The sequence below is a fragment of the Apium graveolens genome, chromosome 3 (genome assembly GCF_009905375.1).
Source record: "Apium graveolens cultivar Ventura chromosome 3, ASM990537v1, whole genome shotgun sequence".
Taxonomy (NCBI): Eukaryota; Viridiplantae; Streptophyta; class Magnoliopsida; order Apiales; family Apiaceae; genus Apium; species Apium graveolens.
Genome location: NC_133649.1, coordinates 152557454 through 152568932, shown reverse-complemented (window position 1 = coordinate 152568932; position 11479 = coordinate 152557454).

Genomic DNA, 11479 nt, shown 5'->3' with positions numbered 1-11479 from the left:
TGGTAAATGCTGATGTTAAGAAGAAGGTGGTTAGATCCTAACAGATTCCTCAATCTGTATAACAGATCTTAGTAAATGCTGATCCTAATACCTACAGATCTGTTTATCCTGATGTCCAACCAACCACCACATCTCAAACACCACAACAATCGTCAGCACATACCACTCATACTACGCAACCTACCCTCAGACAATATCTCAAATCATATCTCTCCACTTCACAGAAAGTTCAACCTTCATCCTCAGCACCTCCTGTGAAGCCTTCATCTTCCAAGGCTAAGAGAACAAAGACATTCCCCAAACACCTTAGAAGAGAAGGAGGATTGTTTTGAGAGATGAATCTGACAGTGAGGAACAGGTTTCTACATCGGAACCTGTTGTCAAAGAAGCTGAGAAAGTTCCTTCTCAGAAGGATTCTACAATTGGGGGATCTAGGCTTCTCAAAAGGCTTAGAAGAATGACTGTTGATGAAACTCCCAAGGAATCCATATCTTCAAAGAGATACAAGAAACAGAGGGCAAAAAGGCCAGTTTCAGATGATGAGGAAGCAGCAGCTAAGGAAGGAGATCAGGAATCTCTGATCTCATAATAACCAGAATCTGCTAAAGCCACTGCTTCTCCATTAACTCCAACTAAGGAAGCTGCTACTGAAAAGGCCAACACACCATCTGTGTCTCCTAAGACTGTATCTCCTGTTAATTCAGGCACAAGTACTGATATTGATATCCAGAACTTGGTTGTGTCTGAAGTACTTTACTTAGAAGCTCCAACAACAACTAATCCATCAACAATACCTGTTACTGATGCTGCTCAAACTCCAGAGTTATCTACTACACCTTCTCTGCATCTAGATGCTGATGATCAAAATATAGGTGAGCATCAGGATATGGCTGTTGATTAGAACTTGGAACCAGATCAGCAATTAGAGGATGATCCTGAAGCCTCCATTGCTACTCATACTGTTGTTTTATCAGAAGATACTGCTTCTATAAGTTCTGATGCTGCAAATGCTGGAGATACTGGTGATGCTGCTCCAAATGAAGATGCTGATGAAGCAGGTCCTTCAGGACATGCTCCTCAACAAACTGTTCTTAAATCTGAAATTGTGAAGAAGTTTGTTACAAGAGAAGCACCAGTGCCTTGGAGTGAAACTCCTGCAGGACAGGTGTGGACTAAACAATGGAACTCAGTTTCCTGTGTTCCAAATGCAAAGCATCTTGCTGAGCACTTGACTAAAGCTGATGAGATGTTAATTACTGATGATTTCAAAATACAGCTTAGAGTCACTGCATTGAGCACTAAACATCTATAAGGTCTTCATTCCACTACTCATGCAGAGTTACATAAGATTCAGGAAGAATTCATTAAGCAAGAACAAGTTCAGAAGATTGACAAGAAAAAGTTCTTCCAACCAACCTTTGACAGAGTTGCTTATATTGAGAAGACTCAAGAGAAACAACAAGCTTAAATTGATGATATTCTTAAAAATCAAGCTTCTCAGCAATCTCAACTTAATGAAATCCAAGCCTCAGTGGAATTGATTGTCTCTCTTCTCTTACCTGCTGATGCCAAAAAGGGGGAGAAAGTAATTAAGTCCAAATGCAAAACTGATAAGACACTGAAGGGGAAGGATGATGAAAAGGATGACCAAGGAAACTCTGGAATGGGTAGAGGTCATAGTCAAGGTAGAGGTTTCTCATCAAGAAAAGCTGAAATCACAAGTCACAGGACAAGTTCTGATACTGGAAAAAGAATTAGTTCTGCTACTGGTAAAAGGATAAGTTCTGATGAACTTTTAGATCTTGATGAAGAAATGTCAAGACGGTTATTTCTTCAGGAAAATCCAGGAATGGACTTGGAGAGTTTAATGGAAGAAGAAGCCAGACTTAAATCAGAGAAAGTCACATCTAAATCTGAAGCTTCTGGTAAAAAGACACTTCCAAAACTCAAAGGCATTGTGATAAAATAAAGGAAAAATACTGAAGCAACATTGGCTAAATCACAACCGCAGATAGATCCAAGGGTAAAGAAAAAGTTGGTGAACCTATCAAGGTTTATGTGCCTCCTGAGAATGAAGAAATCACTGATGAAAAGGATGATCTTGCTCTGACTTCAAGAAAAGTTTTTAAGACAACCTCTGACATGGCTCAAGTTATTCAGAGTCAAGAGACAGTAAGTTCTGATATTTCGAAGAAACAAGTAACCTCTGACATAGCTCAAGTTAACTTGATATCAGAAGATAAGTCAAAGACACTCCTACCAGGATTCACTAAAGCAAAACAGACTCAACCTTTGATGACTGCTGCAAGTGGTTTTGAAGCAAGAGTAGTTACTGGAAAGGAAGCAAGAGATAAAATTGGATTGGGAAGTGCTGATGAAAGAAGAATACAAAACACTACCAATGATCCAACTTTCTTGAGTGAACCAGGTATTGGAGCAACTCCTGAGAGATTGAATCAACTGGAATCTGTACAAATGGTTTACCATACCTACTTAAAAGAACACATCCTGTTGTACTTCATGACAGATGGTAGGGTTTATCATATAAGGAAAAATGCCATTCCATTGAAGTATTTTGAAGAACTGGAGCATGTATTATTCTTACTTCAAGTGAATGACAAATTAACAGAAAGTGCTGCAAACTATTTGAAGGATCAGATTCAGAGATAGAAAAGGCTTTATTATGTTAAGTCTGACAGCACATATTTTCCAAAGTACAGAGATCACAAGGGTGATATAGTTGAAATGAAGCCCAACACTGCTAAGATTATAAATACCTTTCTGGTTTACAGGGCTGTGGAATTCAATCTTGAGTCTGATAAGGCATATTTGATCAGACTGGATCAGGATATAAGAAAAGCTAAGATTAATGATCTCAGGGCTGCAATCTTTCAAATTGGTGAAGATACTGCAGAGCTTAAAGATGCTAAAAGGAGGATGATTGATGAACTCAGATATGCTGAGAGATGTTTGTAGAAGAACTATCTCAGAACAACTCCTGACATCAGAGAGATCAGAAGATGAAGCCAAGTCAAGATCTACAACTGCTTAAATTCTAATATTTGTACAGACTGAAGTTGTTATCAGAAGTTAAAGATTGGTAAAGCTTTAAGGACTGTAAGTTGTAGTTATCTAGTCTAAATCTCATGCATTTGTACTTAATGTTTTTGACATCATCAAATATCTGTTAAACTTGTATATTATGCTAATTTACAAGTTGGGGGAGATTGTTAGATATATTTGATAATGTCATGGCTAATATGATTTATGTTTAGTTTTCAGATCTTACTTAAACAGGATAAATCAGTACTTACTGGAAGTCAGGACTTAAGGATATCAGTACTTATATTATAGGAGATAATCATCAGAAGATGGAAGTCAGAACTTAAGTACTGAAGGACGATCAGATAAGGACATCAGCTGATTAAATGAAAGAAGATCGAGACAAACATAAGAAAAGATATGCATGAAGAAGGAATTCTATGAAGAATAGAATACTTGGAAGAAAAGATATATGATTGATATATTTTAGCAAACAGGATTATATTCCATATCAATTAGTGATTATCTTGTAACTGTGTAGTATATAAACATAGACATAGGGTTTACACTATAAGTTATCATATTCGAGAAGATTATTCATTGTAACCCTAGCAGCTCTCGTGATATTTGTTCATCACTGAGAGGTAACAGTTCCATACTATAACAGAGTTTATTGTTTCAATAAAGTTTGTTTTCATTTACTTGAGTTATTAAAGTTCGATTTGATTAGTACTTTACACTGTATTCACCCCCTCTACAGTGTGTGTGTGACTTAACAATATATATAGGGGGCTACTCCACTAGAAACCAATTTAAAATAAAAACTAGAAACCAAACCTAACCCATTAAAATCAAAGCAGCCCACGACCAAGCCTGATAGACATACACGCTAATACAAACATTTTCACTCATGTTACCAACAAACACATATGTGTTTTCACATCTGATAACCACCATCTCCTCTGACTACCACCAATTTTACATTCATAGATTACTCACGCTGCTACCATTGTTGACCTGCGATCAATAACCTATTTTCACAAATATCTATTCATCAACACTCAATCTCTTATTTCGTTGATTAATATATCTCCGGTGACCTTCATGTTTGATTTTAATCGCAGCGGAGGCATGGTAAAACACTTTTACACATATAAAATCCAAATAAAAGCATATAAATCGTGATTAAAACATAGGGATCGATTACTAACCTTTAATATGCGATCCAAAAGCAACGATCGGAGATCCTTAGCAGCTGCTCCTCAAACGTGAAGCACTCCACCGGTATCCACCAAGAAAACGACGTTAAGGAGGAGGAGGAGGTGGAGAGAATTAGGTTTTATAAAATTTTGGGGTTAGAATAAAAATAGGGTTTATAATAGTATATTTATAGGCAAAATTTTCTGCTGAAATTTTCCCATAAAATATTATTATTATTAACCCATTTATTATTCTTATTAATAATTAAAACATCTTTTAATTATTAATCCTTTTTCTAAACACTTTAGAAATAATTCTCTCTCTTGATTTAATTTCCAAAAATTAAATCCTTTAATTAATAATATTAAGAACTTTTCTTAATTAATTTATAATCAATTAAATCTCATTTAATCAATTATTAAATTTGCCAATTAATTATTTATTTCATAAATAAATAATTATTAGCCATTATTAATTAATTCCTCCACCATTAAATCATTCTCTTTTTATGGTGTGACCCTATAGGTTCAATATTAAGCCGGTAGTAGAAATAAATAATAATAAAACTATTTTATCATTATTTATATAAATTCTCTAATTTATTAAATATGATTAATTAATTAATCACATTTATTCTACATCGTTAGGGATACTTCTCAGCATATCGCGACTATCCAGATAATACGAATTCACTGCTTAGAACACCAAAAACCTATTCAGTGAATAGTTACCGTATAATAAACTCCTTCTACCCTACAATGTCCCGATTAAATACAAGGCATGGATCTCGTGTCAAGCCTATCTAATTTAATCAGTTGCTTACCATTTACTATGCTTAGTTCTATGCAAATTAGAAACTCCTTTCTAATTTCATTCACTCTGGCCAGAGATTCCTGAACTAGCATAAGTGGATCAGCCTTGAACATTCGCTTCCTTCACTGGAAGGGGTAGATCCTTTATTGATCATACACTATCTTCGTGTACAAATTCCTATACCCAGTAGAGCCCTAATAATTGTCCCTGGAGACTAAGAACTAAACCAAAGCATAGTTCAGTGTACACAAGATGACTATGATGACTTTAAGTCTAAGGATACTTGTACAACTATCACTATGTGAACAACTGCTGACACGTGAGTGAACTCCATCAGTTGTTCAGTTGTGCGAGTCATGTTCAGTGAACTTATTCTATAATAAGCACCTACATACTAGCTATAGTGTCACCACACAAATGTCTATGAGAACAGACATCCTTCATAATGAAGCAAGCATAGTATGTACCGATCTTTGCGGATTATTAATTACCAGTTAGTAATCCTATGATCAGGAACTATTTAAGTTTAGAGTTATCATCTTTTAGGTCTCACTATTATGATCTCATCATAATCCATAAAAAGCTTTACTCTAAACTATGGTATATCTTATTTAAACACTTAAATAGATAGAGCCCGTAATAAAAACAAAACAAGTCTTTTATTAATATCAATGAAATCAAAACAGATTACATAAAAAAGTTATTCCTAAATCCTAATACATGATTGAACTTAGGACATATTCCTTTCAATCTCCCACTTGTACTAAAGCCAATCACTCTGGTATTTAATACCCATCTTATCTTTATGACGATCAAAGTGACTCTGAGAAAGTGGCTTTATGAGTGGGTCTGCTACGTTGTTATGTGTGTCAACTCTCTCGATGTTGACATCTCCTCTTTCAACAATCTCCCTAATCAGATGAAAGCGCCGCAGGACATGTTTGGAATTTTTATGAGACCTAGGTTCCTTGGCTTGTGCTATTGCTGCGTTGTTATCACAATACAACACAATAGGCTCTTCGACGCTAGGAACAACTCCTAACTCAGAAACAAATTTCCTCATCCAAACAGCTTCTTTTGCAGCCTCACTTGCAGCTATATATTCTGCTTCCGCTGTGAAGTCAGCCGTTGTCGACTGTTTGGAACTCTTCCAACTTATCGCACCACCGTTTAGAGTAAACACGCACCCTGACATGGATTTGCTATCACTCTCTGATTGAAAACTAGAGTCAGTATAACCCTCTATTTTCAACTCAGATTCACCGCCAAAAACATGAAAAATGTCCTGAGTCCTTCGCAAGTACTTAAGGATGTTTTTCATTACTTTCCAGTGGTCTTCACCTGGATTGGACTGATATCTGCTCGTCACACTAATTGAATAAGCAACATCAGGCCTTGTACACAACATCGTGTACATGATAGATCCTATTGCTGAAGCATAAGGAATCTTACTCATACGCTCTCTTTCCTCGAGTGTCTTAGGAGACATTTTATCGGAAAGGGACACTCCATGACTCATCGGTATGAGACCTCTTTTGGAGTTTTCCATGCTAAACCTTTTAAGCACTTTCTGGATGTATATACCCTGGGTAAGACCTATCATTCTTCTAGATCTATCTCTATAGATCTTCATACCGAGAATGTAGGATGCTTCTCCCAAGTCCTTCATGGTGAAGTTCTTTGATAGCCATACTTTGACTGATTGCAGCATCGGTATATCATTTCCTATAAGAAGTATGTCATCCACATATAATACAAGAAATGTTACCGCGCTCCCACTAACCTTCTTGTAGACACATGGTTCATCCATGTTTTTGATATAATCAAACTCTTTGATTGTCTCATCAAAACTGGTGTTCCATCTACGAGAAGCTTGCCTTAAACCATATATGGTTCGCAGTAGCTTACACACTAGGTGTTCATTTCCCTTGGAAAGAAAACCTTCCGGCTGTGTCATATACACTTCCTCCTCAAGTTCCCCATTGAGGAAGGCCGTTTTCACGTCCATTTTCCAGATCTCATAGTCGTAGTAAGCAGCAATCGCAAGCAAAATCTGAATTGACTTTAACAGGGCTACAGGCGAATAGGTTTCATCAAAGTCAATCCCTTGTCTTTGATTAAATCCTTTTGCCACTAGCCTAGCCTTATAGGTCTCCACCTGGCCATCTGCTCCAATCTTTCTCTTATATACCCACTTGCACCCAATAGGCTTAAAACCTTCAGGCGCTTCAACCAGAGTCCATACTTGGTTGGTATACATAGATTCCATTTCGGATTTCATGGCACTATACCATTTCTCTGAGTCAACACTACTCATAGCCTCATTATAGGTCTTAGGGTCGTCTTCATCAATGATTGACAACTCATTGTCATTCTCAATGACAAGGCCATAATACCTCTCAGGTTGGTGAGACACTCTCTCTGACCTACGAATGGGCTGTTCCACAGAAGGTTGTTCAGTCTGAACAGGTGTTTCCACTTGAACCGTAGTAGTTTGTGCTTCTTGAACTTCATCAAGTTCAATTTTGCTCCCACTATTTCCTTCAAGGATAAACTCCTTTTCCAAGAAGGTGGCATGTCTGGAGACAAACACCCGATGATCGGTGTAAAAGTAATACCCTAAAGTCTCTTTAGGATATCCCACAAAACTACATTTTACGGATCGAGATTCCAGCTTATCTGGGTCAACTTTCTTGACATAAGCTGGACATCCCCAAATCTTAACGTGTTTAAGACTCGGTTTCCTTTCTTTCCATATCTCATATGGAGTTTGAGGAACAAATTTGGAAGGCACCTTATTCAGTAAATATGCTGAGGTTTCCAATGCGTAACCCCATAGGAATACTGGAAGATTCGCATAGCTCATCATGGACCGAACCATGTCTAACAAAGTTCGATTTCTCCTTTCAGATACCCCATTCAACTGTGAAGTATATGGAGGAGTCCACTGGGAGACTATACCATTTTCTTTTAGATAATCTCGAAACTCTCCATTCAAGTATTCACCACCTCGATCTGATCGAAGAGTTATAATACTGTGTTTGGTTTGTTTCTCCACTTCATGTTTATATTCCTTGAACTTTTCAAAGGCTTCAGACTTGTGTTTCATCAAATACACATATCCGAATCTAGATCTATCATCTATAAAAGTAATGAAGTACGAAAATCCTCCCATGGCTTGCGTAGACATTGGTCCATATACATCTGTGTGTACCAATCCTAGCAAATCTGCAGCCCTCTCTCCATGTCCACTAAATGGAGATTTGGTCAATTTACCCAATAGACAAGACTCGCATGTAGGATATGATCCAACAAATCATCTAAAAGATGATGATCATCAGGTTTTGAGTGGGGTTCCTCCCTGAGTTTTAATGAGGGAGAATCAGGAATTGATGTGAATATCATATCCACATCCAGAGAGGGTGATTGAGAGTTTGATGATTGGTGTGTTTCTATTATGAGAGAATGGGGCTGTGACTCCACATTTGCTGGAATCACATCAAGCTGAATTTGAGAAGGCTCAGATACAGGTGGATGTATCTGTGCTGTGTGTGCCCCTTGTGTGGAAACTAGGGTCTTGGCCTTATTCTTCCTTGAAAAGGATTTAATTGGTGAATGTGTGGCTTCAGTGTCCCTCCCTATTTTGTTCTGTGTCCCTGGTTGGGGACTATTTTCAATAGTTACATCCTTTTGGGAGGATGCAACTAGGGATGTGTTGGACTCCTTTTGAACCACCACAGTCTTTTGAGAGACTGTGGCTTGGCTGGCTTGGGTACCACTCACCTCTCCCACCTTATCCTGGGGGGTTTCTTGATGTTCACCCCTCCCCTCACCACTCACACCCTGTTCACTCCCTTCAGGGTTTTTGGTAGTTGTTACAACTGTTGTCTTTTGAGAAATAACAGAGGTAGTTTACTTTGACTTGAGTTTTGAAACTTTAGTTTTGGTGGCTTTGGTAGGAACCTGTTTGGACAAAGACATAGATTCCATGGCCACACTAGAAGGCAAAGAAACAATGGGGTTGGAAATAGTAGGAGTTATAGAAGTGTTTACCTCACTTACCTATGGTGCATTCATGATTGGCAAATATACCAATGGCACCTCGCTGTTGAGGTTCATTCTCACAAGGTCTGCAAGGACCCTTTTCTCTTGTGCCCAACATTTGAGTTTATTATTCTCATTTGATATGACCAATCCTTCAACAACATGGTTAGCCAATAACATAAAGAATCTAGCATAGTAGATGTTATGTGGTCTATTAGCTTTGTTACCTAATCTGGAACCTAATTCTAGCATGACACAGTTGCTAAAATTAAAGTACCTATCAGAAACTAGCATGTAGAGCATATTAACAAGAGATGAAGTTATGGCATCAAAATTGCTAATCTTCCCAGAGAAAACCTTGATAAAGGCATCTCCAAGAAAACTCCATTCTTTCCTAAGGCCTTTCCTTCTAATACTACCTAAACTAGCAGAATCAAAAGCATAGCCTATGGAATCTAACATAGCAGATACATCTTTATCAGTGTGTGGTGTCATGGCATTATTCTCAGGCAACTTAAAGCAAGACTGTATATCATCACAGTTAATGCAATAATCCTTACCTTTGAGAGAGAAGGCAATAGTCATATATGTAGAGTTGAACTCTGCAGTAGTCCAAATCTCCTCAATCACCTCACAGTAGATGGTTGGGGCTTCCAGCATTGCATAGCTTAGTTTGCAGTTTTTGATGAAGTCCATCATCTTGTGATAATCAGAATGGGCTTCATTCTTTTCAACCAAGGCTACAAAATTATTCTTTTCATAAACAAATCATGTTTGAGACATAATTTTGACTACTGGTGCCATTGTTGTGAGTAGAGGTTGCAGAGAAAAACTTGAGAATTGTGGGAGAGAAGGAGAATGAAAATTGCAAGAAAGCGTAAAGTGAAAATAAGAGTTCAATGGGCTTTTATACTTTCTTAAATTAAAACGTAAATAAAATGATACTTTTAAGTAAATTACAGCCGTTCAAGAATAAATAAAACTGTAAAAATTCTAAACTGCCTTTAATACAAATACATACAACAGTGTATATCTGTATTAACGGTTAAGTAAAGAAATCAACGGCTGTGACTTACTGAAAGTAACTGATGTGACACTTCAACGGATAAGGTAAATAGTTATCCGTTGATGACCAACACTATTTTATCCGTTGAGGGATAAAATTACCAGAAATGTATTTGTCTTTCAACGGATAATGAACATCCGTTGATTAGACAATTTTGGCTTTCAACGGATAGGGAATATCCGTTGATAGGTGTAAGTCATATGTCATAGCCTATTTGTATATTCGAGGATTCAACTCAAATCAAATAAGAATGTAATAAGTAAATAGTGGATCTACCGTCAAAGAGATCTCACAGAGTAACATCTGTCAAAGGATTCAGAAATAAGGTTCATCTACAGACTTGAGGAATTAATTCACTGGAAGAAGTTCAAGAATTGTTCAAGCCTCGGTGATATAAATCAAGATCGTGGATTTAATCAAGTGACAGAGATCTCGTCAGAGTATCATTAATTACAAGGTTTTAATCTGAAGAAAATCAAAGTGTCAAAGTCAAGACATGAAGAAACGTCACGGAAGTTAGTCACTCATAAACCAGACAGTACATCGAGTGTCAACATTGAAGTGGTGGAATTGATTCATATATTTCAGTGATTTTCAGAAGATATACAGAAGAATAGATGCTGCTCAAGATTAGTATTAATTCTCTATTAATTAATTAAGTCATATAATTTAATTAAGAAAATAAATTATATCTACAAAAGATTAATTTATTTGATTAATTAAATTAATTGATTAATTAATTCAGAATTAATATTAAGGTTTTTTCAGAATTTTTAATTGGTTAAAATCTGTTTTAATTCCAAAAAGACAACTGATTGTATTAGTATGACAATCAATAGTCATACCGAAAGTCATGCTAATTCAGTTGATTGTCTTACCAGAATTATTATTAGATTAAAATCACTTATTAATTCAGCAAAAACAATCTGTTTGAACTACTATGACAATCGGTATGACAATTGATTGTCATACCGAAAGTCTTGCTAGTTCATTCTGATTGTCTTGCTAGCTCTAAAGATAGTCCTACCGATTGTCTTACTGAGCCAAAGGATTGTCATGCCAACTCTATTTTCATTCGGCTGAATTGATTAAAAGAAGCAGAAGCATTCATTCAAATCATCCAGAACACAAGTCAAAACAAGAACACAGCTAGAAAAGAAAAAGAAGCAAAATATTTCATCCTTCATCTGCAAATTTCAAGATCATAATTTCTAGTTTGTAAAGTTAAATCCAAACCACTAGAAATCTTTATCTTGTTCTTGTGTAACAATCTAGCGGATCAAAATCCCTAGAACTTAATCTCAAATTGCGTTT